This window comes from Bos grunniens, chromosome X, assembly GCF_055505025.1.
Source record: "Bos grunniens cultivar Pamir isolate PY7600 chromosome X, Bosgru_T2T1.0, whole genome shotgun sequence".
In the NCBI taxonomy this organism is placed as follows: domain Eukaryota; kingdom Metazoa; phylum Chordata; class Mammalia; order Artiodactyla; family Bovidae; genus Bos; species Bos grunniens.
The window spans coordinates 128601521-128628074 of NC_141194.1; the positions used below are offsets into that span (position 1 = coordinate 128601521).

The 26554-nt window shown below is 40.8% G+C and overlaps 1 protein-coding gene across 4 annotated transcripts in view; it reads left to right on the forward strand.

Annotated features, from left to right (window-relative positions):
* Positions 1-26554, forward strand: part of GPC3 (glypican 3) — a 460363-nt gene that overhangs the window by 162745 nt on the left and 271064 nt on the right. The window contains exon 1 of one of the 4 annotated variants that reach the window (XM_086389258.1): positions 25342-25488. The exons of the other annotated variants lie outside the window; for them this stretch is intronic. The gene's annotated coding sequence lies outside the window, so the exon portion shown is untranslated. Of the gene's footprint in view, positions 1-25341; positions 25489-26554 lie in introns of those variants that run through there. 4 annotated transcript variants of the gene reach the window in all.

Consider the following 26554-nt stretch of genomic DNA (forward strand, 5'->3'; position numbering starts at 1 on the left):
TAATTAGATATTTGAATTCCCTTTACAACATATTTCACCAAAGCCCTCTCAAGATATCATTGTGCTTCTCGTGAACACTTCTATTTTATCTGTAATTTATCTCCTCTGTTGTTATGTAAAGTGCCTGACCATGTTTGTGTTATGTTGGAGAGGACACTATCAGAAAGATGTGCAAAGAGAATAGGCACATCATTTAATGAGGAGAAGCCCCTGCCTCCTTCAGTGTTGGTAGCAAGTTTTTTTGTTAATTTTTTTAAACTCTCAGGAGAGAAAATCACCAAGGCATTCTCCATTGCAGCATTCCCTAGAGCTGGCTTTATCAGTCAATCCTAAAGGAAATCAGTCCTGAATATTCACTGGGAGGACTGATGCTGAAGCTGATGTTCCAATACTTTGACCACCTGATGTGGAGAGCTGACTCATTGGAAAAGACCCTGATGCTGAGAAAGATTGAAGGCAGGAGGAGAAGGGGACAACAGAGGAGTAAATGGTTGGATGGCATCACCAACTCGGTGGACATGAGTTTGGGCAAGTTTCAGGAGTTGGTGATGGACAGGGAAGCCTGGTGTGCTGCAGTCCATGGGGTTGCAAAGAGTCAGACATGACTGAGCAACTGAACTGAACTGATGTGGGGTTGCGGTTGTGGCACATCAGTTTTAGAAAGAACTGCTTTGACCTGAACCCAGCTCCTTTTGCTGAAGTACAGAATCATCCCAGATTCCCAAGGGGATTGGGCAGCCTTTTGTTGCCGTAGTGGAGATAGCCATAACTTTACAACTTACCCAGATTAGATGTGGCCAACCACTCTGTTGAGCTTGTTAAGCTGTTTGGGTAATTTGCTTTTCGGCTTCCTGCAACAAGTATTATGTTCTGGGGAGCAACCAGTCTATTTCACTCTTCATTACCTATCATTCAATATCAACATCTAGGGAATTCAGGATGTCTGATTCTGATTGTTTTTGTTTAGTCACTAAGTCATGTCCAACTCTGTGCAACCCCGTGGACTGTGGCCAGTCAGGCCCCTCTGTCCATGGGATTTCCCAGGCAAGAATACTAGAGTGGGTTGCCATTTCCTTGTCCTGGAGTCCTGGTTTAAATCCTCTTTGTTGGGATTACACAGCTGAAGCAGCGCTCTAAGGTTTAGTAGTTAGGCTAACTCTGGAAATGCCTAGCTGCTTTAGACCAAGGTAGGGAGGGTGGTCCTCCATTCTCAGCTTATTTCAATTCCATATCTTGGGGAGGATGCTACTCCGTCTTGTTTGATGTCATAATTTTAAACCACTTGGAATAATATTCTCCTTTGCTTTAATGTTATACATCCCTGTGCATGTTCTTCAGTAATTGAAAGGGATATCGGACAAATTTGATCTGTCTAGCTTTGACTTATGCTGTCCTTATCTTGGCCTTTGTGTCATTAAGAAAAAAATTGGTATTGATCTCGGACCATACCACTACATTGTGCTGCAATTTTTCTTCCTTGCTAGTGGAATATAAATCGATAAAAGGCAGCTGCTTTAGACCAGGGCCAGATATGGTGCTGTCATTTATATATTGTAAATCCAATGATAGCTGATCAAATCAGTGCCTCTCCTGTTCCAAACTTGACATGATTGAATTGTCAATAAAAAGGATTTTACAGTAAGGGAAGGAGAGCTGACAGTGTAAATGTCTGAAAACCCAATGAAATTCAGTGTAAAATGAAACAATGAACTAGGATATCATTTTATAATTTCCAATGGGAAAAAATATTTAGTGAATCATAGCTGAAATTGGGGATGATCACAGGAGGAGGGAAGCAGGAATGAAAAGCCAGCTCACTCGTATTATAATTTTTGAGAAATCTGAAATGCAAATTTGCAGATGCAAATTTTTGGAATTATGCATCATACTCACTGACTTGTTTATTTACAGAAGTGGTTCAAATACTCTCCACCTCCTCCCTCTTCCGTGCACATATTTTCTAGTGATAATACCCAGTTGCTGGGGAAAAATAAGCATTTCCTTCCCCAGGAGTCCTACTGACTTCTCACACGTGATTCAGGAACAGATCTGGTAGAATTTAACCCTACATTCTTAAAGTCAACCAGTAGAGCTCTAGTTTCACTTAATAGGTCCCTAGTGGAGAGTGAAAAAGTTGGCTTAAAGCTCAACATTCAGAAAACGAAGATCATGGCATCTGGTCCCATCACTTCATGGGAAATAGATGGGGAAACAGTGGAAACAGTGTCAGACTTTGTTTTTGGGGGCTCCAAAATCACTGCAGATGGTGACTGCAGCCATTAAATTAAAAGACGCTTACTCCTTGAAAGAAAAGTTATGACCAACCTAGATAGCATATTCAAAAGCAGAGACATTACTTTGCCAACTAAGGTCCATTTAGTCAAGGCTATGGTTTTTCCTGTGGTCATGTATGGATGTGAGAGTTGGACTGTGAAGAAGGCTGAGCACCGAAGAATTGACGCTTTTGAACTGTGGTGTTGGAGAAGACTCTTGAGAGTCCCTTGGACTGCAAGGAGATCCAACCAGTCCATTCTGAAGGAGATCAGCCCTGGGATTTCTTTGGAAAGAATGATGCTAAAGCTGAAACTCCATTACTTTGGCCACCTCATGTGAAGAGTTGACTCATTGGAAAAGACTCTGATGCTGGGAGGGATGGGGGCAGGAGGAGAAGGGGACGACAGAGGATGAGATGGCTGGATCACATCACTGACTCGATGGACATGAGTCTGAGTGAACTCTGGGAGTTGGTGATGGACAGGGAGGCCTGTCGTGCTGCGATTCATTGGGTCACAAAGAGTCGGACACGACTGAGTGGAACTGAACTGAACTGAGAAGTACTCAAAAAAATTTAAAGGGAAAACTCTAAATAAGAAGCTCCGACAGATGTAACTCTTGGTATGTGGCCCATCAAACTTAGTTTAGGTAACTAAGATCTGACCCCTTGAAAGCTGAAGAAATCCTGCCAATTTTTCATGAGACCTGATTAATCTATTTGCAAATGTAAGAGCATGGCACTTAATTGTATGTTGAGAAGTATATGCTGGGAGAGGCCAGGTTGGGAACTGATAAGAGGATGCTGTTTCGTTTAAATGCTGCCAGAGGCATGTTTGCATGACATTCTTCCCTCTGGACCTGATTAGAGGAGAATTGGCTTCTGAGAGATGCTTGACTTCTGAATTTTCAGCTTGAAAACTGTATTCCGAGTTTGATATATATTTTTGGAGGGCTCTTTTTCCACATTTTCTCATGATAACAGGGTTTTATAAACTGTAGCAACCATGACTACCACTGCAACAAGTGTGTTCTTGTGTCATCATGAGGTACCTTATAGGAGAGGGGATTAATCACCACTGTGCATCTTGGAAAGTATTATTTTGACCAGGAGTAAGGCGAGTCTCCTTTCCTGATTTGAACTTGAGATAACTCAAGTAAAATCTAACCTTGTTCCTTTGCTCTTGTTGAGGTACCTCACACCACTAAGAGTCCTCTTCCTCCTGTGATATGCTCTTCTCCTTGGGCTTCTCTTATACTGCTCTTATTTGAAACTTGTCAAAGCTTGTTCTTTGTCTCGTTCAACCAATTTCTTTCTTCTGTTTTCCTCAACTTATTATCATGGCTACCATTTCTAGGAGTGATATACAAACCAGGGACTGTGCCCTTCAAATTATACCTATTATTTCATTTAATATTGACAGTATCTCTATAAAAATCAACCAACTGAACCTGTGCAGAGAACAAAAGAGGGTCAAGGATATGCTAGATTCTTGGTTAACACCCAGTTTTACTGGACAGGGAAAAGAGTAGGAGTGAAAGAAAGAAATGGAGAAGTAGCGATCAGACCGGAAGGAGGGAACCAGAAAGGGCAGGATCCTGGAAGTCAAGAGAAGTTCATGTGATACCCACTATGAATAAAGCTCCCAGCCTGTCTCTCTTCATTTTCAATTTATTACTCATGGCTTATACCAAAGGTATTGTGAGTGGGTTTTGAAGAGTCGCTGGCCCTATGAACTGTGAAGCAAAATTTCAAGTTCACACAAGTGTACATTTTCTGGGGAATGGATCGGCAGATTTCTTTAGTGATCCATACATAAAACAAAGGTATATCTTCAAGCTCACACCTTCAGCTTTCCACTGGACATTTTCCATCATTCTTTCAAAGTCAGCATGTCTAAAATTTAACCTTTGTACCACCTCTTTGCAAACCACCCATCTTACCCCTCCCCTACCTTCTCCTGGGAATCTTGTGCTTTCCCCTTCGCATCACCATTGTCTCTAGGGTTTATCCTTTCTCTATTCTTAATTTTCACTACCTTTTCTTGGAACCTCTTCTCCTAGTTGACTGGATTATTGAGGTTACTCTTTTAACTTTTTTAAAAATTTGTTTGACTGTGCCAGGTCTTCATTACAGCACGGGGATCTTTAGTTGTGGTATGATAGATCTTGTTCCCTGACCAGGGCTTGAACCTGGGCCCCCTGCATTGGGAGCGTGGAGTTTTAGCCAGTGGACCGCCAGGGAAGTCCCCTGGGCATGTGTGCTCAGTCACTCAGTGATATTTGACTTTCTGCAACTCCATAGACTGTAGCCCACCGGGCTCTTCTGTCTCTGGGATTTCCCAGGCAAGAATATTGGAGTGGGTTGCCGTTTCCTTTTTCAGGTGATATTCCCAACCCAGGGATTGAAACTGAGTCTTCTGCATTGGTAGGCGGATGCCTTACTACTGAGCCATCTGGGAATCCAAAAGTCCCTTGAGGTTGCTCTTAACCAGTATTGTTGCTTCCTAACCTTCTCTGTTTTATAATAATGTCATACTTTTTGAAAGTTAGCCTCATCACATAAAGCAAGCTATTTACGAGCACAGTGTTTACGGGCAGTGGAATCTGACATAAAGTGAAAGTGTTATTCACTTAGTCATGTCCAACTCTTTGTGACCCCATAGACTGTATAGCCCGCCAGGCTCCTCTATCCATGGAATTCTCCAGGCAAGAATACTGGAGTGGTTAGCTGTTCCCTTTTCCAGGGGATCGTCCCAGCCCAGGGATAGAACCCAGGTCTCCCGCATTTCAGGTGGATTCTTTACTGTCTGAGTCACCAGGGAATCTGACATATCTGGGTTACAGTTCTGATTTTTCCTCTTGTTCACTGTGCAGTCGTAGTCAAGTTGCTTAATATTTCTGATCTTCATTTTTCCCTCTTTAAGAAAATAGGGGTAATGCCAATACTACCTCCTGGGCTTATTGTGAATACTCAGTGAGATAATCCATGTAAGGAGCTTAGCAGAGTGCTAGCACATTTGTAAGCTTTCAGGAGAGAGCTATTATTTTCTTCCAAAGAACATAAAATGTCTCCCTGACGCTTACCTCACCACACATAAAATCTTCTGTGTGACTTTTCAGACCTACCAGAAACTGGTCCCCAACTTGCCTGACCCTCAGAAGATGTGTACATCAGGGTTCTGTGTCCTAAATGTGCTCTCATCGTGCATACCTCACCCCCACCTCTGCATTTTCACTCATGCTGTTTCCTCATCCTAAAATGTTGGAGCCCATTCATTCAGCCTTCCTTCACACTCCAGTTCCTGTACCTTCTCTGGTCTCAAGTCCCCCGGTTCTCAACATATTCTAATTTCTCTTGTACTTCGTCATTGTCTGTAGTGCCTGATTAGTACCTTATAATACACTGTTCAGCACAATTTGTGCTTTACTTATGAGTTTATAGTGTTGCAAAATATGAAGCTGTTCATTTCCTTCCTGCTTGTTTTTGTTTGTTTTTTTCCTATCTGAGCAGGGATCAGGTCTTGACTTTTTTCCTCTGTTCCATGTGACTTGTAACAGTTTCTCTGTAATTATGTGCTGTATTTGTTGGGTTTTCTTTCTTTTCTTTTTTTGGTTGTTTTAATCAAACTGTCAAAGCTTGGATGCAGAAGACATGTTATATAAAACTTGCCACCATGCCTTATTTTTTTATGAACTCAGATACCTGGAGACATGGAATCTAAAGCTGAGATTGCTGGCTTGGGGAAAGCCGAGCACCTCCTTTCTCTCATTTCTAGAAATATTGGGTTTTCCTGGTGGCTCAGATGGTAAAGAATCCGCCTGCAATGCAGGAGACTTGAGTTTGATCCCTGGGTGGGGAAGATCCCCTGGAGAAGGGCATGGCAACCCACTCCAGTGTTCTTGCCTGGAGAATCCCATTGATAGAGGAGCCTGGCGGGCTATAATCCATGGGGACACAGACAAGATGGAGCAACTAAGCACAAGTAAGACCAGCAGGCTGGGTGAAGTCTCTTAAGTCCTCTCTGATCTCCTAGGACTCTGCGATTCTGATAAAACTAAGAATCTGCTCCAAAGGCCATACGGCTTTATTCTCAGCCTTTGCCCTGGCTTGCTGTGGTTTTGACAGAATGTAGCATCTCAAACAAGGCTTACGTGCTGTCCTTAATTGAAACTGTTTGTCCCTCCTAGTGAGCAGACAAGCCTCAGTTGAGGAAACCACGTCAGCAGATTTCATTCCAGGGTGGGGAACTGTTTCTGACAAGGAGCCCCATAAAGTATGTGTGCTTCAGAGAAAAGGGAAAACTGGGTAAACAAATACTCCCTTTGCTGAAGGAGGATGTGGGTTGAAAATCATATTATAGAAGAGGTATCCTGGAGTGTCCTGGGTAACCAGCCAAAAACTTGATCTGGTTTCTCTTAGCATGGGGTAACTCACTACGCCAACTGACATATTTCTCCAGTGACCTCTGCATCTGAAAATGTCCCCTAAAAGCACAGCTGTCCATTCTCCATGCTCCAAGCCTCACCGTTAGCCCTAACAGCCTGCAAGATGCTGTTGTGCGGGCATTTCTTCAGCATTTCTCAATAGAGGGGCATGTTCGGCTCCTTTCCATTTCTGACATTTGTGCGATTGAATCCCTGCCTAGAGAACAGGAGTGGCTTTTATATGGCCTAGGCCCTCTGTGCTGGGCAAGCCTGGGCTTTGTTGTAACAGCATCTTACTGTTGTTCATCCGCTATTTACCCACTGCCCCGATCTGAGCCGACAGCAACTTGAAAGTTGCTTCCTCAGGATATTCTAGGGAGCAGAGTGGAAAGAAGAAACATTGGCATGTCCTCCAGAATTTTAACTAACCAGAGAGCTGTCTGCTGATGGGTGCTCCGTGCACCACTAGCTCCAAACCCTCACTAATTATACAAACTCATCAGGAATGTCGCCTAGTGTTCTTCTATTTAATGGGTGGTTGTGCACCACATTCCTTTCATTCTGCATTCGAATTATTGACATAATATTGACATTCATGGGCAGGTTAGTTTTCTAATGATGGTCAGAAAATCAAAGGTTTTTTTTTTTGTATTTCCTGACTTTACCTGTCCTTTCAGAAAACCTGAGAGTGTTATTAATACTTAATGCTGCATACAGTTTTCGCAGCAGTACTCCTTTCCCCAGAGGTTAGTCTCAGAGAATACAGGACAGGGTAATTAGGTCTATTGATCTTTGCTATAGCCAGTGTTATCGGAATGGCTATCAACTTTATAAGTAAGATGTGGATATTCATTTTAGTTAAGGAGCTGTGACAGCTCTTGCTTCTTGAACATTCTTTACCCTAACAGAGGCATTTCTCAGCAGCAGCTATCTCCAGCTCTCTTTTCCTAGGGCTGGTATTAGGGGCCAGAGTGAATAGGTGCTGTGCCGAGAATGGGAAAACCTTAAACTTAAATAGATTTGGCCTGTGGGGCAAGTTTCAGAAAGTCAAAAACTCTCTTAAGGAGTTCCTGTCCCTGCCATTTAAGTTGACAAGTGAATTCTCTGAAAGAGAGTCTCTCTGGTAAAATGTTCCATATTGAACCCATCTCAGGAGACTCTTCTTTCACTTCACTGAACTTCCAAGTGGGGCAGATAATAGCTTAGCTCATAGCTGGAGATGTGTTAAGCAAGTGGCTTTGACAATGGTATTGGAACTTCAGTTCAGTTCAGTCACTCAGTTGTGTCTGACTCTTTGCAACCCAATGGACTGCAGCATGCCAGGCTTCCCTGTTCATCGCCAACTCTCAGAGTTTGCTCAAACTCAAGTCCATTGAGTCGGTGATACCATCCAACCATCTCATCCTCTGTTGTCCCCTTCTCCTCCCACCTTCAATCTTTCCCAGCATCAGGGTCTTTTCTAATGAGTCAGTTCTTTGCATCAGGTGGCCAAAGTATTGGAGCTTCAGCTTCAGCATCAGTCCTCCCAGTGAATATTCAGGACTGATTTCCTTGAGGACTGACTGGTTTGATCTCCTTGCTGTCCAAGTGACTCTCAAGAGTCTTCTCCAACACCACAGTTAAAAAGCATCAATTCTTTGGTGCTCAGTTTTCTTTACGGTCCAAATCTCACGTCCATACATGACTACTGGAAAAACCATAGCTTTGACTAGATGGACCTTTGTCAGCAAAGTATGTCTCTGATTTTTAATATGCTGTCTAGGTTGATCATAGCTTTTCTTCCAAGGAGCAAGCATCCTTTAATTTCATAGCTGCAGTCACCATCTGCAATGATTTTGGAGCTCAGGAAAATATTGGTTCCCCATCTATTTGCCATGAAGTGATGGGACCAGATGTCATGATCTTCATTTTTTGAATGTTGAGTTTTAAGCCAGCTTTTTTACTCTCCTCTTTCACTTTCATCAAGAGGCTCTTCAGTGCCTCTCTGCTCTCTGCCATAAGAGCAGTGTCATCTGCATATTTGAGGTTATTGATATTTCTCCCGGCAATCTTGATTCCAGTTTGTGCTTCATCCAGCCTGGCATTTCTCATGATGTACTCTGCATAGATGTTAGATAAGCAGGGTGACAATATACAGCCTTGATGTACTCCTTTCTCAATTGGGAACCAGTCTGCTCTTCCAAGTCTGGTTCTGTTGCTTCTTGACCTGCATACAGGTTTCTCAGGAGGCAGGTCAGGTGGTCTGGTATTCCCATCTCTTTAAGAATTTTCCACAGTTTGTTGTGATCCACACAGTCAAAGGCTTTAGTGTAGTCAGGTGAAGCAGAAATAGATTTTTTTTTGGTTTGAATTCTCTTGCTTTTTCTATGATCCAGTGGATATTGGCAATTTAATCTCTGGTTCCTCTGCCTTTTCTTAGTTCAGCTTGAACATCTGGAAGTTCTTGATTCACGTACTGTTGAAGCCTAGCTTGGAAAATTTTGAGCGTTACTTTGCTTGCCTAGAGAGGTACATCAGCGTCTACTCAGAGGGCCAGAGAGTCTGAGTGCTGGTTAGGACTGTTTTCTGGATTGTCTGGTGTATAATTCCTAGAGTCAAAGATTATTAGGTCACTAAATCCCTGAGAATAGCTCACAGGGAGTCAGGACTCCTTGTGTTTATTGCTGACAGTAGCCACCCTATGCTCCTTTCTCTTTGGTTTCCCAAGGAGGGATTGTTTTTAAAAAACGGAAGCTCAAATATTCAGGGGCAGTAGGTTCAAACATTTGTCTGGCAAGAGATGTGGTGGGGAAAGATGGAGGCTATACCACCAGGCACACATATACCACTAAGCAAGAGTCTAAAACGTGAATCACCTCTCAGACAGCAAGATAATTTAAAGTCAAGCTAGAAGGATCTGGACTGAGATCTCTTTATATCTCCTTGCCACCCATGTCCACCCTTCACCCTCAATTTCCCATAGGGTTTATGGAAATTGTGGCCACTGCTTTCCATGCACACCTGTACATCTATATACATAGCCTGAGCCAAATATATCAAGATCGAAAATCATTTGAGTTTAAATATTAACAGCATTTTGTTTCTCAAATGGCCTTGTAATTAAAAAGTAGATCCTTCTGGCTTGAATGATAAATAGTTTTTGAGGTTAGACCTGTCTGCCAGGTATTTCTTCACTGGAAGTATCTAATATTTTTTATATGATGAAGTCCATTAGATACTCGTATATATCTGCTTCTAGGTTGACAAAACAAGTGAAATATTTAGATTCCAAAGAAATTTCAATAAGATTTAACCCAAAGAGCATGAATACCAGAGAAGGCAATGGCACCCCACTCCAGTACTCTTACCTGGAAAATCCCATGGACGGAGGAGCCTGGTGGGCTGCCGTCCATGGGGTCGCGAAGAGTCGGACACGGCTGAGCGACTTCACTTTCACTTTTCACTTTCATGCATTGGAGAGGGGAATGGCAACCCACTCCAGTGTTCTTGCCTGGAGAATCCCAGGGACGGGGGAGCCTGGTGGGCTGCCATCTATGGGGTTGCACAGAGTCGGACATGAGTGAAGCGACTTAGCAGTAGCAGCTTAGCAGCATGAATATTTGTTGAAATTTTGTTCTATTTCAATAATTTAGATATGGTTTTGGGTTTTTACAATAGTTTGTTGTAAACTTTTGTAATCCCAGGAAAGGAAGACTTGGGAATTATCATCACTGTTTCCAACAAAACTTCTTTTCCTTATTTGATTTTTAAAGTAAAACTTTTATGTGAGACATACATTTTAAATTAGATTTAGGTACCTTTGAGGAATTTCTTTTAAGTAGCCTCAATATTTAAAGAAGTTATTTAAGCCTGAAATTCTCAAGACACATTTAAACTAGCACCCTAAACTCTGTGATTATTCGAATAAGAATTGTTGGTGGCTACCCAAGGGCAGATTTCAGCCTATGTGAGCAGCTATGTTGAGTTTTGTGACTTCAGAATGGCTAGTTTTTAGAATTAGACCCTTTTCCCTCAATTTAACTTATGTGCCTTGACCAATACTATATATAAATGGTGTTTGATGATAAAAGGGAGTGAGTCACACTTAAGGAGCAACATCAATGCCCATTAAGCAGAATATAAATAACCCTTTCTAGATATGCAATAGAGATTTAAAATGGTCCCATGGGAGCTGAATTATATAGGAGAATTTCCTGTGTAATTATTCTGAAACAAAAAAACAAACAAAAACCCTCAATAATTTCAGTTAGAGTCTTTACATCTCTTTAGCCAAATAGAGGAAACTCAACTTTACGTTCACTTTAGTCAAACTTATTTCTTTTTATGTCACTGGTTTTATCCTCCCTCCCTCCCTTCCTTCCTCTTTTTCCTCCTTCCTTTCTTTAGGAATGAAGCTCTGTAATTTTAAGCATGTTAGCTAGAGATATGTAATTATCTAGAGCTGTGTACCAAAGTACAAAACTTACATTTAAAAATGACTCAGAGGTAGAATGACAATGTAAATTATTGTCCAAAAAGGGACACTATTGAGAGTGAAAGAAGAGCTAAAAACAACCAACAGGTTGGTTGATCTACAAGGTGTAAATGGAGACTTTAGCAGGTTTGTTGTTGTTCAATCACTAAGTTGTGTCTGGCCCTTTTCAACTCCATGGACTGCAGCAGCACTTCCCTGTCCTTCACTTATCTCCATGTCCATTGAGTTGGTGATGCTATCTAACCATCTCATCCTCTTCTGCTCCCCTCTCCTTTTGCCTTCAATCTTTCCCAGCATCAGGGGCTTTTCCAGTAGGTCAGCTCTTTGCATCAGGTAGCCAAAGTATTGGAGCTTCAGCTTCAGCATCAGTCCTTCCAATGAATTTTCAGGGTTGATTTCCTTTAAGATTGACTGGTTTGATTTCCTTGCTGTCCACAGGACTCTCAAGAATCTTTTCCAGGACCACAATTTGGAAGTATCAATTCTTTGGTACTCAGCCTTCTTTATGGTCTAACTCTCATATCTATATATGACTAATGGAAAAACCATAGCTTTAACTATACAGACCTGAGTCAGCAAAATGATGTCTCTGCTTTTTAATATGCTGTCTAGGTTGGTCATAGCTTTCCTTCCAAGGAGCAAGCGTCTTTAAATTTCATGGCTTCAGTCACTGTCGTCGGTGACTATAGATCCCAAGAAAATTAAATCTGTCACTGCTTCCACTTTTTCCCCATCTATTTGCCATGAAGTGATGGGACCAGATGCCATGATCTTAGTTTTTTGTATATTGAGTTTTAAGCAAGTTTTTCACTCTCCTCTTTCACCCCCATCAAGAGGTAGCAGGTTAATCAGAATGTATGGTCACCTTATTCACAGGGAAGCCTAGTTAAGGTGTAAGAGGCTTTAGAAAGCCTCTAGTGTACACTTTTTCACAGAGGAAACTGAGACTCTGGACCCATAATACCTGGTTCTCGTCCAGGTCTTCTGGCTCTCAGCCCAGGCTTCTTTCAGTTACTCTCCGTGCCTCACCACTCTGGCTAGATGAAAGAACAGACAGCACAGAGCCATTTCATTCTCATATTTTCTTTCTCCTAACAGATAGCTTTTTAGATGTGAAATTTCTCAGACATGAGACTCACCAGCCCCTCTTCCCTCCAAATCAGTGCTTCACAGTTAATTAAGTGCACTGATTCTTATTGAACCTTCAGTACAAATTCATTGTGATCTTTCTCTCACTTTCTTGTGGTTTAGTTAGGATGATAAGTTCACAAAATCTAAGCCAATTAGATATTATAGAAGCATTTGGATAGTTTAAATCCAAAAATACTTTTCTTTTGAGAATGGAACCAAGTGAATCCTTAATGGATTTCAAGGCATATTTTTCAAACTAGCCAACATTAGGCAATGGAGTGCCGTTTTTCCTGAAATAATGAACTTGAACTTTTGCATCTGGTTGAGAGTTAAGAATGACTAAAAATCTTTGCTGTTGGCTGACATATTTGAAACTGCACAAAATGTAACTGAAAGAAATGGGCCAGAAACTGAGATTAAGGTTATAAATGTAATACTCATGGTCTCCTCTGGCTTTTATCCTGTGTGTGTTCTTTCATCCCTGTGATTGAAACACTAGCTTCCCTTTCCCTGGTGATAGGCAGTGTAGTGATAACCTCATTAATGAAGAGGATGTTCTCCAATGATATACTTTGTTGTCAGAAACTTCATCACCAGTGATACAAATGACAGAGACAATGTTCAGATGAGTTTAGGGATACATGAACAAAAAAGATATAGAATAAAAATATTGTCAGATTGTGATGGAAATCAGCGTGACTGATATAAGGCCCTCAGCATTGACATCAACATCTCACTCCCCTTTTATGTATAGCTCAGTCGTCGTTTGTTGACTGAATAGCATTGTTGGGTGCCACCACTGAGTCTCCAAGCCAATTGTTCTTCCTTTCATTCATTTAATGGCTCTGGCTGGGCAACTTGGAAGCTATAGCTAGAGGGTGTCTCTAGCTCCTTCTCACTACCCTCCGTTTTGCCCTCCTGGTTGGCACTTTCAAACTAGTAAATTGATTACTTTGGAACTTGCTCTCATCCAAACAAACTTCTGATATTCAGGCAAGCTAGCATTTGGCTTCACAATTTACAAAGTTGTAAGAAATGAATGAAAAGGAGCGCCAATACAACTAACTTCTTTGTAAGTGAATTTCCTGGAGAGTTCGATAGTGGAGGTATATGAAATTGTCTACGTGTTGCTGAGGGTTGGTTAGTTATTTTCTCGAGTCATTTGTGCATTGGTGTTCTTCCACCCCCTAATGTCTCATCCTCCTCTCACATACTTTATAGAATTGATGTTTCTCTTCTTGGCCCTCATATTGGTTCACTTTCTCACCTTACTCTTATATATAGCTTTCAGTTTTTTCCCATCTTCTGTCTTTCCTCCACATCACTGACCTCATTTAAATTCAGGAAACAAGGATTTGAATAGGAAAATGAGAGTAACCTGAAAGATACAGTGAAAAACTAACTTTTCTAGTGCATTCAGAACATATTTTCATTTAAATGCATCTTCTTTATTTGTATTTGGGAATACTGAAGCCATAAAAAGTACTATCTTTTTATTATGTATGAAGTTTCTTTCTGTGTGTTATGCATCTTTGTGTGCGGGAGGATATGTAGGAATATAGTCAAAACTGTAGGTGCTGGTATTATAAATTTGCAAACTTAGAACAGGTATTTGGTTGTTTCCTGGTTTTATAATAGTAATTGTGTGACCGGTACTTTACATATATTATCTCATTTAATTCTCACCGCAATCCTGTTAATGGAGTCTTTTCTGTCATCTTATAGCTAGTAAGTGGTAGAACCAGAATTTGAATACAGATTTCTCTGCCTCCAAAGCCCCAGTCTCTTTTCACTATATTATACTGCTTCCAAACATAAAAGATTCTGGGTTTTTTTATTTCCTAATGTTATAGCATATAAGGACCAGGCATATTTCCCCACTGACCTGCGTGTTCTTATATTCAATTTTTTATATCCAAAAGTCTGTAATTTTTTATTTACGAAGCATTCTAAGCTTTGATTTGTATTTTGGGATTGGACGACCCTTCTCCCATTTTCTTTCCCCAACACATATGGATTACTTTGAAAAATTAAACTGTCATTTGAGACTAAGAAGGAAAGGCAGAGTGTGTTAAATTTCTCCTTGTCTTGAGGGCATGTTTTTCATTAAGCTCTCTGCCTTTCTTGCAGGGAACAACTCTTTGGGGCTGGGCTTATGTTTAATTTGTTTTATGTAGACATGGTCTCCTCCCTATTCTTAGGGCCCTTTCATGATTACTTCATAGTAGTGTAGCCAAGTCCTGCCAATGGCATTGCAGTGGTTTGGCCTTCAGTACTTGGCTAGTATTATTAACAGAGTTACTTTCTCTCTGTTCTGCACTAAGTACCATATATTCATCCTTCTACTACATAGTCATTCATTCCTTAGAGGTTGTGCATTTGCCAGATATAACCAGATATGAAACACAGTGTATGCCTTTCCCAGGATATACTTCTTCAAAGTTTAGCCTGCAAGACATAAAATTGCTGATACTTGACTTTTTTAAACTGAAAAAAATGGCAGTTTAGTACGATTCAACCCCTGGTGACTCAGTGGTAAAGAACCTACCCGCCAATGCAAGAGATGCAGGAGACACGAGGTCAATCCCTGGGTCAGGAAGGTCTGCTGGAGAAGGAAATGGCAACCCACTCCAGTATTCTTGCCTGGGAATCCCATGCGCAGAGGAGCCTGGTGGGCTACAGTCAATGGGGTCACAAAAGCGTTGGAGACAACTTTGGGACTAAACAACAACAAACCTAATAGTTTCAGATAATATAATTTTCAAATAGATATGTAGAGTAATTCCTCAAGGTATCTAATAATGATGATAATAGGGATAAAAGCTAGCATTTACACAGGGCCTGCTATGTGCCATGTACTTTCTATGTGATTTCTCATTAACTCCTCTCAACAAACATAGAAGGTATTATTAACACTGTTAGTATCCTCTCTTTATAATGGAAGACACTAACTCTCAGAGAGGTTAAGGAATTTGCTCAAAGTCATGCACAATCAGTTAGCAAAGCTGGGATCCCAACCTAGGTTTGGCTGACTCCAAAGCTTGGGCTCTTTCCAATGTACCATCACCCTTGTGTTGTAATTGAGTATGTGGAATTGTGAATGGTGAGACAGTTCACTGATGATCACATTCAAAGAGAAGCTGTCTTACATCCAGCTCTAACTTTGGTCTAGAACTTGACCTTATATTTCACTATCTCCAAATCCTAGACTGTGTCTCTTGCCTTTCACCAGTTAAATTCTTCCTTGAGGCATTATCGGAAAGGGAGTTCCAGACAAGGCACCCACTTTTATTTTCTTCCTAGTATTAGATGGGGGGTGAGGGATAGTTGGAGAGGTGAGGGGAGGATCAAGATGAAGCTGTGTAGATGACCCAGTTTGTGACACTACCACAGCTTTCTGTGTCTAATATTTGTCCTCTTTATATTCCCCTTTGGTTGTCAAGACCGAATGATGGATCAGAGAATTCTAACAAAGGCTACAGCTTAAGTTCTATTCTCATATACTCAGCACAACTCCAGGGCCAATTTTAACCTCCATGTGCTTGCTTTTGTGTAATCTGGTGGATAAACAATCTCTCTGAAAAGCCGATGATGGAACTTGCCTCTTCTGATACTTAACTGATACTTCAATTAAGGCCTATTTTAAAAGGACCCAATTTGATAAATAATGGTGATATTCCATGTCTGCATACAAATAATATAATAAGCCTAGTTGATTTTTGTAAATAAAACAGAGTGTTTCCTAGAGTCCATTCCTTGAAAAAAATGTATGTGGCCCCCAAGAAAACTGGCAAATAAAGGATGGTAAAAGTTTGTTACAAGTTTTTAAATTATCAGTTAAAAACAGAATTTTAAAGGAATATTAAGGTATAAGGTTGGGCTTGCCAGGTGACTCAGTGGTAAAAAATCCACCTGCCAATGCAGGAGAGGCGGGTTCGATCCCTGGGTTGGGAAGATCCCCTGGAGAAGGAAATGACAACCCACTCCGGTATTCTTGCCTGGGAAATCCCATGGACAGAGCCGCCTGGTGAGCTATAGTCCAGAGGGTCACAGAGAGTTGGACATGACTTAGCGACTAAACAACAGCAAGGTATAAGATTGCAAGCCAGCTAGAATTCTAGTTCATAGAAGTGCAACTGATCTTGGCACTTGTCTGTTTTTCATGTTAAAAGCAACCTGAAATGAGACTGAAAGAAGGAACAAGTTGGAGAGGAAAAGAAACAGATTCAGTATTTGGGCCTTAGTGCATTGGAGGTGCCCCTCAGATACCCAGAGGGCTTATCTGGAGCTCAAGAGAAAGGTCAGGACTGGAGAGAGACAGGAGCATCCTCAGAAGAGACCCAAGTTGATACCTGAGGATGCGATGGGTTGGTACAGATGTTTTGAAACTAGTTAAAAGTACAGATTCTTTGGCCTTGCACTTGGAGGTATTTATATGGGGTCTCTGTTTGTTGTGGTGGTCATTTTTGTTTTCCCTTTTGTTTAACAAGCTCCCCAGGCCATTCTGATTTGCAGCCAGGTTAGACCATTGCCTTGTCCATCACCTCAGGACTTGGCTGCTGCTTTGTTGCCTCCAACAGGGATCATAAAACGTGAACGATTCTTCTCTTGTCCTTTCAAAAGAAGGTAGTTTCCAAAGCAAAGCAAGTTTTTGAGATATAGTTAAAGGAAATATGTAGGAAAATCCCAGAGACAATGGAGTTTCTCCACTGCAATATGTTTATCTGTTTAAAGGAAAGGAAATCATTTTTGTGGACTTAGATATTGAATGGGATGCACATTTTCCAAAGTTGCCCAAAGAGAAATAATTTAGGAAAAAAATAGGATACTGGGTTGATTTTATTATGTTAAAGAAATAGAACATTCTTAGCTTTAGTGGCTTCCACACTAAAAATATTGTTTTATTTTATTTTTTTTTAAATAGAGGTCTATAGATATGAAAGACACGTGCATACTTTGGGAAAAAATTGCATTTGGTCAGTAATATAGGATAAATGATAGTTGTGGTTCAAATTAACCTGAATCAAGTATAGATACCAGGCCATTTTTGAGGTTGAATATTGGATTTTTCCCCTCCAAGCATTGTCTCCAGATCTAACTGTAAGCCCTGGACACTCCAGGCTTCTCGAATCAGATCTGTTTCTCATTTGAAACAGATGGAACCATCAAGGATTTTTCCCATTTGACTATGCCTGGGGAGAGAAGAATGCTTTTCCCTTTGGGCACGTTTAAGGCCAGACCAGTCAAATTGAAGGATGGAGGGAGCAGTCTCTATTTTAGGCGCCAAAGGGTCAGAAGGGGAGTTGTCTTCTCAGGTGACCTAGAAGCCCAGAATGGGATCTTTTGGACCATGGTAGGGAACCTGGAAATTTCAGTTGGTCTAAATTCTTGGTTATGGAATTAAAACAAGTTATATCTACTTTGGTTATCAACTTAGCCTAGTATTTTGTCTCGGCTGCATCCTGCTGGAGTCATATTTTACTTTTGAATTTCTTCTCTTGTGACCTTGCATCTTTCACACATCTCCAAGTTTTCTGCTCATTCTCTCCTTCTGCTCATCTAAACAGATGTTTCCCAGTGGAGCTGGACTGGTCCCTAGTCTCTGGCAGGATCTTTCATTAGATAAGAAACTTGGAAGACATTTTGCATGCTTGATCAATCACTAGCATGTAATATGTAGATTGTTTTTATTGATAAAGTATTGTTGTTGCATATTTGGAGGGATGTTTTTTAGAACAGTTTTATGCGTGTTATCTGCTTTTCACAATAGGCCTGTGAGATAGAGAGGGTAGGGAGGTTTAATACTACCATTTTCCAGACTGGAAACCAAGGTTTTAGATTTATCTCAGTCCAGAGCCCTTGCCATTCAGCCTTCCTGTGGATTGAAGAAGACAAGGAGGAATGGAGAAGAAGATATGGATGCATGGGCTTTGAAACAGCTTTGCAGATATGCAGGCAGGGGATCATCATGATTAATAATTTGCCCATAGGAGGAAAATTATTAAGCACATTCTTAATAACCACGCAGTTCATATAAGACTGTTTACAGGCTAGACTCAGTCACAGATTTGGCTTTGAATTTATTATGTTGTTTTGAATATAACACCTGCTTCTTAAATACCATTAACTTTTTATCTTTTCAAATTACTTTTTCTTGGAGTATAATTGCTTACTAATGTTGTGTCAGTTTGTACTGCACAACAAAATGAATCAGCCATGCATATACCTATAACCATCTCTTTTGGATTTCCTGCCCATTCACGTTGCCACAGAGCATTGAGCTATACAGTAGGTTCTCATCAGTTACTATTTTCATGAGTTGTTGAGGGTGTGCATGTGAATGTATATAAAAAGTAGAGTTCCTGGAGTTCTCCCTAGATGATGGAGACCTATTGTGCTTAACAATGTGCTTATTTTATATATCGTACTTCAGATATAGAATACATGGTTCTATGAAATGCTGCTTCTATCCAGACCTTCAGAAAGTTTAATTATTCATCTTATTGTTCTGTTTGTATTGAGTCTCACATTGGAAGGGGTTATAAGGCTTGGTGTTTATGATTAAGAGTGTTAGAGTTTATAATTAAGTGTATTACCAATGGTTATCAGAAATGGAGATGTCAGCAAGGGCTTTTTTTCCCCTCTAGGCCCGTTTATGTTTCTTCATTGTATTCTGTCACTATCTTTGAACACATACACACACATACAGATAGACACACACACACACACACACACTCACTCACTCCCCTCTGGATGGTTAATTCATTCACGTGCAATTAAACTTAGAATGCAGACTTCCTGGAGACAAAATATAAAAAACCAAAGCTTAAGAGACCTATTAGTGAAGTTCATCTGAGTGCCTGAGGTATAAAGAGTCTTTACAGCCTTGACAAAATGTATCTGTAAGTGTTCTTTGTTTAACCAAGATGTGCTAATACATGTTGTGTTGTATTTTAGTGTTCTTGACCTTTTAATTAAAATCCCTTGAAATGAAGACTTGAAGAGATAACTGAGATTTAGTTGAAGCTACCCAAGATTAGTATTTCTTAAGGTCATGCCAGTTTTGCTGTCAGTTTTTTAAAAACACAGTAGCTGTTTCTTTCCTTAGAGAAAAAGAAGTGCTTTTTCCTGCATGGTTTTTTAAAATTGTACTAGCCTTTATGTGGATTTACTGGATTCTTAAGCAGAAAGATGCATGCATAAGCACACTTTACCAAGCATATTTTTATGAAAAATTAGACTTATGAACCTCCATTTTCCAATGTAGAAAGGAAGAAAGCTACAACTCCATTGCTTAGAATACTTTCAATTGAACCTGACAAAAAGTAGAAAATGTATTTCAAAGACCATCTCTGCATGGGCTAGTTAAAGACTGGGACCACCTATCTATCTAATTTCTATGGCTGCTTCAGATGAAAAGCTCTTGGTGGTCACATTTCTCTTTGAATTAAAAGGAACCCCCTCAGTGAACTCTGTTGCCACATTTTTTTTTCTTGTGAGATATTCCTTACAAGAAAGTTTCAGAAGTCATTGATCAATCCTGCTGTTTCTACTAACCTTGATTACTAGTGCTCAGATCTCCTAGTTCATTTACTGGGGAGATTCTTGATTATTCAATTAGTTGCTTGTAAGGGAAGATGTCATACACGAGTAGACTTCAGATGGAAGCAGTGATGGCGTCATTGCAGCTTAGACTATTTGAAATCAGCACATCAGATCAGATCAGATCAGTCGCTCAGTTGTGTCCGACTCTTTGCGACCCCATGAATTGCAGCATGCCAGGCCTCCCTGTCCATCACCGACTCCCAGAGTTCACTCAGACTCACGTCCATCGAGTCAGTGATGCCATCCAGCCATCTCATCCTCTGTCGTCCCCTTCTCCTCCTGCCCCCAATCCCTCCCAGCATCAGGGTCTTTTCCAATGAGTCAACTCTTCACATGAGGTGGCCAAAGTACTGGAGTTTCAGCTTTAGCATCATTCCTTCCAAAGAAATCCCAGGGCTGATCTCCTTCAGAATGGACTGGTTGGATCTCCTTGCAGTCCAAGGGACTCTCAAGAGTCTTCTCCAACACCACAGTTTAAAAGCATCAACTCTTCGGCGCTCAGCCTTCTTCACAGTCCAGCTCATAGATGTGCTTAAACAAAAGGCTTACTTCTCCCATTAATTGGCCATTTAAGCCTTCCCATAGGGAGAGAAGTAGAGTCCAGTTCAGTTTGGGAATTCTCTCAAACATTGGTGGTCTTTAATGATGCTTTTTAATTTAGTTAAATTCCAAGCCTTCCTAAGTGATCAATGCAAAGAAATAGAGGAAAACAATAGAATGGGAAAGATTAGAGATCTCTTCAAGAAAATTAGAGATTAGAACATTTCATGCAAAAATGTACACAATAAGACAGAAACAGTATAGACCTAACAGAAGCAGAAGATATTAAGAACAGGTGGCAAGAATACACAGAAGACCTATACAAAAAAGATCTTAATGACCCAAGATAACCATGATGATGTGATCACTCATCTAGAGCCAGACATCCTGGAATGCAAAGTCAAGTGGGCCTTAGGAAGCATCACTATGAATAAAGCTAGTGGAAGTGATGGAATTCCAGCTGAGATAGTTCAAATCCTAAAATATGATGCTGTGAAAGTTCTATACTCAATATACCAGCAAATTTGGAAAATTCAGCAGTGGCCACGGGACTGGAAAAGGTCAGTTTTCATTACAGTCCCAGAGAAAGGCAATGTCAAAGAATGTTCCAACTACCGCACAATTGCACTCATTTCACATGCTTGCAAAGTAATGCTCAAAATTCTCCACATGAACCAAGAACTTCCACATGTACAAGCTGGATTTAGAAAAGTCAGAGGAACCAGAGATCAAATTGCCAAGATCTGTTGCATCATAGATAAAGCAAGAGAATTCCAGAAAAACATCTACTTCTGCTTCACTGACTACACTAAAGCCTTTGACTGTGTGGATCACAACAAACTGTGGAAACTTATTCAAGAGATGGGAATACCAGACCACCTTACCTGCCTCCTGAGCAATCTGTATGCAGGTCAAGAAGCAACAGTTAGAACTGGACATGGAATAATGGACTGGCTCAAAATTGGGAAAGGAGCACGTCAAGGCTGTATACCGTAACCCTACTTATTTAACTTCTAGGCAGAGTACATCATGCAAAATGCCAGGCTGGATGAAGCACAAGCTGGAATCAAGATTGCTGGGAGAAATATCAATAATCTCAGATATGCAGATGACACCACCCTGGAACTTCCTACTGTACATAGCTCCAATGGTTCTTTCTACAATCTTTCCACAATACACTAGAACATTTTTTTTTTTTGCTTTTGCTTTTTAAATATGCATCCTACTCTATTATTTGGAAAACCATTCACATGTGCTTTTTTCTTTTGTTTTCTTGTTTAGATAAATGACCACCTAAAGAGATTTCAGGACAAAATGAACCCCCAAAGGCTAGGTTGACAGATACCATAATAACCAGTATCTCAGAGTTCTGCATGCTTGAGTTTTATAATACAGTGGATGAACTCAGATTGAGTGTGGAACCTGAAATTCTTTGCTCAAGTCCCCAGAAATCTAAACACCCTGATTTATTATCTGTAATATCTGGGCTGGTCTATGTATTTATAAAATGTTTTCTGCATTGAGAAGATGAACATTTCTGTGGAACATTGAGTAAGTTCTTTGGTTCTGGGGAATTCTCAGATGGTGAAGTGAAGTGAAAGTCACTCAGTTGTGTCCAGCTGTTTGTGATCTCATGGACTATACAGTCCATGGAATTCTCCAGGGCAGAATACTGGAGTGGATAGCCGTTCCCTTCACCAGGGAATCGTCCCAACCCAGGGATCGAATCCAAGTCTCCCACATGGCAGGCAGATTCTTTACCAGCTGAGTCACCAGGAAAGCCGTCTCAGATGGTAGAGGTGGTCATTTGAAGCCAAAACAGCCATCTAATCATAGGGCGACATAATTATTTTTACCTATTCCAATTATTGAATTTGACTCTTTTTTTTCTTATTTTGTCTGTTACTTTTTTTGTACAAACTCAATTTCCCCAAGGCAGTCAATCTTTGGGAGGCCAATGAAAGAAGGGATTAGAGGTATCATGGGTCAAAGAAAATGCAAGGTTAGTTGACCAGCTCTGTTCAGAAGGGTGCTGCCAGTTCTGGGTGGCTCCCAGCAAACTGATAAGAGAGCAGAGACCTCTCTGTAAAGTTATTCACGTTCCCTTGGGTTGACACACTGACCCATCAGGTCACCCTGGGAAAAGTGGAGCCTATCCTTTTTCCTTTGAGGCTTCCCTGGTGGCTCAGCTGGTAGAGAATCTGCCTGCAATGTGGGAGACCTAGGTTCGATCCCTGGGTGGGATCCCTGGGAAGATCCCCTGGAAAAAGGAATGGCTACCCATTCCAGTATTCTTGCCTGGAGAATCCCATGGACAGAGAAGCCTGGTGGGCTATAGTCCATGGGGTCAAAAAGAATTGGACACAACTGAAGTGACTTAGCTCTCATGCATGCACAATCATATGGAGCCCTGTGCTTAGGGCATAGCACTTGGTTAAATGTTGTCCACTTGCAATTCTCAATTTTTTAAACAAAAAGATGCCCTGGATTTTTGTTTGCACTATTGTGGTTTAGTCACTAAGTCGTGTCCAACTCTTGAGACCCATTGGGCTGTAGCCCGCCAGACTCCTCTGTCCATGGCATTTTCCAGGCAAGACTGGAGTGGGTTGCCATTTCCTTCTCCAGGGGATCTTCCCAACCCAGGGATCAAGCCCAGGTCTCCTGTGCTGCAGGTGGTCTCCTGCATTGCACGCAGATTTTTTTTTTTTTTTACTGACTGAGCCACCGGGGAAGCCTTGTTTGCACTGGGACCCACAAATTATGAATACTGATCTGCTTGTTGGTGAAGGCAATGGCCCACCCACACTCCAGTGTTCTTGCCTGGAGAATCCCAGGGATGGGGGAGCCTGGTGGGCTGCCATCTATAGGGTTGCACAGAGTCGGACACGACTGAAGTGACTTAGCAGTAGCAGCAGCAGATCTGCTTGTACCATGTCCTGCTTTAACAAGTGTTGGCCTGAGATGAAATAAAAACATCCACCACCCTTTTTTGCACACTTTCATCTTCTATATGCCACCCCAGCTCTGTCCCAGTGAAGGAAGCACCAGATTATACTAATTTCTACCTAAGTTTAGAGGACCTAATGGCTCTCACTTCCAAGGACAATTTTCTTTCTAAAAGAAGGTAGCAGACAAAGGGTAGTGTTCAAAGGAATGCATTTTTAGGTCATTTTTTGTTTGTTTTTGGCCTTTTAAAAAAATATAAAGTGTTTATTGGGACTTCCCTGGTGGTCTAGTGATTAGCACTCTGCGCTTCCACTCTAAGGGGTTTAGGTTTGATCCCTGATCAGGGAACTAAGATCCCACATGCCTAACACTAATCCTAAGATCCCACATGCCATTCGGTCAAAAAAAGTGTGTGTGTATATATATTTATATGTGTGTGTATAATATAAATATGTTTAGTTATGGCAAAAACAGGAACAACAGCAACAGTTGAACTTAGCTGTTTACAAAACTCATTATTGCAGATTGTTCCACGTACAAAGCGCAGGCAGTGTGATAGTGTTGGTGTTCTATTCAGGAGAGGTAAATAAACAAGCTGAATGGCTCAGAGAAGTTCCTGAAAATAAGCACGTTCATCCTGTCCCATGGGGTTCAAATGCCTGTCCTTGATATCTAAGAGCCTTGGTACTGGCTGTTGGAGGACTGAGCCCTACTCCTTCTTCTCTTGCCAGCATCAATGGGCCAGCAGATCTGAAGACACATAGACCAGGATCTCCTCTCTTGTGAACACCATCATTGCACCATCTGTCTGACCAGCACCTCTTTTAATTATTAGCAATCTGATCTTTCAGTGAAGGAAAGCCGGTTTGCTCTGTTATTTTTGCCAGTTAAATATAAAATGAAGTGTACCACCTTAATGTGTTACTGAGCTCCAGCTGAATTTGAAGTTGACCTTTCTTCACCTGTGCTAAAGAGGCATTATAAAAAGGGATTTCTTGATGTTTTGACAAACTTAGTCTATTGAGAAAAGATTTGTAAACATGAGATATCAGGAAATTTCTTAAAATTTTTTTTCAAGGAGTAGGAATTTTTTTCTTAATAACATTGAGAGGTTTGAGAAAAGACTTAAGAAGAACAGAACTAAGATCTAACAATTATTTATGTAAATTTTAGATGCAAAATCTAAGAAACTTGTCCCTAAGCCTTTAAAGAAACTCGGGAACATGGGGGTGGTGATCAGAGAAAATTTCAGAAGTTTAGCTTTATGAGGATAACATCAGTTCAAGTAAACATGGAAGTAAATGATAAATATGGTAGAGGTCTACTGATTCAGCTCTCCCTAGGCTTTCTACTGGTGAAGGCAACGGCACCCCACTCTAGTACTCTTGCCTGGAAAATCCCATGGACGGAGGAGCCTGGTAGGCTGCAGTCCATGGGGTCGCTAGGAGTCGGACACGACTGAGCGACTTCACTTTCACTTTTCACTTTCATGCATTGGAGAAGGAAATGGCAACCCACTCCAGTGTTCTTGCCTAGAGAATCCCAGGGATGGGGGAGCCTGGTGGGCTGCTGTCTATGGGGTCGCACAGAGTCGGACACGACTGAAGCAACTTAATAGCAGCAGCAGCAGCAGGCTTTCTATATGCTGCGCCTTGTGTTCAGTTCTATGGAATAAAGATGAATATAGTAAGGTCTTTGTTCTTGAGTGCAGAGTCTAGGAAGGGAGATAGACCTGTGCCCAATTGGGATATCTGATTTCAGCTGAGCCCATCTGACTCTAGTTAAGAACATGGATTTTTAATCCTTGGCTCTAAGGCCAGAACCATAAGGAGCAGCAGCAAGGGAATCCAGAAGAACTAGAGTTCTAGCCAGGAAATCAAGACAAGAACTGAGTCAGGCAAGATAGAGTGTCAAGGACAGGCGCAGGATTCCCGGAACTGACCGAGGCGTATAAATCTCATTGAGTTACTAAAGGCTCCCTTACTGCAACTGGAGTAAAATGTCAGAGCAGGACTAGAAGCCCAGGGAGACTTGATGCTGAGCCTTGGGCTTTCTACGAGCTTCCCTGGTTTCAGAGATTATCCTGAGACAAGGTAGGACTGGGCTTGTCTGTGGTCACTCAAAAGTAGTAGTGATGAGATTTAGTTAGGTTAACTGTGAGGGCAAAGCAGACAGCGTTATGGTTTCTTGAACAAAAAAGAAAAAGTTATCTCTGACAGTTTATAAATTGTACCACTTAAGCTTTGGGTCATTTGAAAAAAAAGTGTCCTCAGAAATCCTAATTTGACTGGTGGCTACTCAAGTAATTGAAGCAGTGGATATTAGAGAAACCTCATCTAAATAAGCACTGAACTCATCTATAGGAATAGAGAATGTTCCAGAATTTAAGTAGGCTTCCTTCTAAGTAGTTTCTGTTTTGAATCTTAGATAAGGTATAGCCAGTTCCTAATTATCATGTTTTCACTGAAAACCATTTGTTTCCTCCCAGTGCACCCCTTTCTTGGTATTACTATGGCAAATGTCTAACTTGTCAGTACATTTGTCTTCAGGCACATTTAAGGATTTGTCATATATGGTGGAAAGTGCTATTTTAAAACTCATACTTAAAAAACTGTATCAGCTTAGGGTTGATTTTGTGCTTATACTTTAGCATTCAGAAATGAGTTTCTTGATCGTGTTGAAATGTTTCACATTGCCTTCTAAGTTAAAAGTAAAAATATAAATTACTGAAATATTAAACTATTAGGAAATGGCTCTAGTCTATGTCCCTGAGGACTTTTGCTCCATGGAATGTACTTAACCCCATGTACAATATAGATGATGATTGTTTATTTGAGATCCTTATGAGAGGGTTGACCCACCATTTTTCATATCATAGCAGCACAAGAAGTAGAATAGTATTCTAGCACATAATGTGTTTTTCAAAAGCTTCAAGATAATTTATATTACTTGTAATATAACCTTTTTAAAACAGATTTTTAGGTCCATAAGTATTTAGATACATAAGCAAGATAGTGAAGTTGTTTTACTGTTTTTTTCTTTTTGAAGATTTGAATGAAAAATTACATTTCACTGGATAGTTTTCATGACAATCTATCTTATCGGACCAAAGCCAGGTTGTTCAGAATAGAAGCTGGAAATTTTCTCTCGTCTCACCCC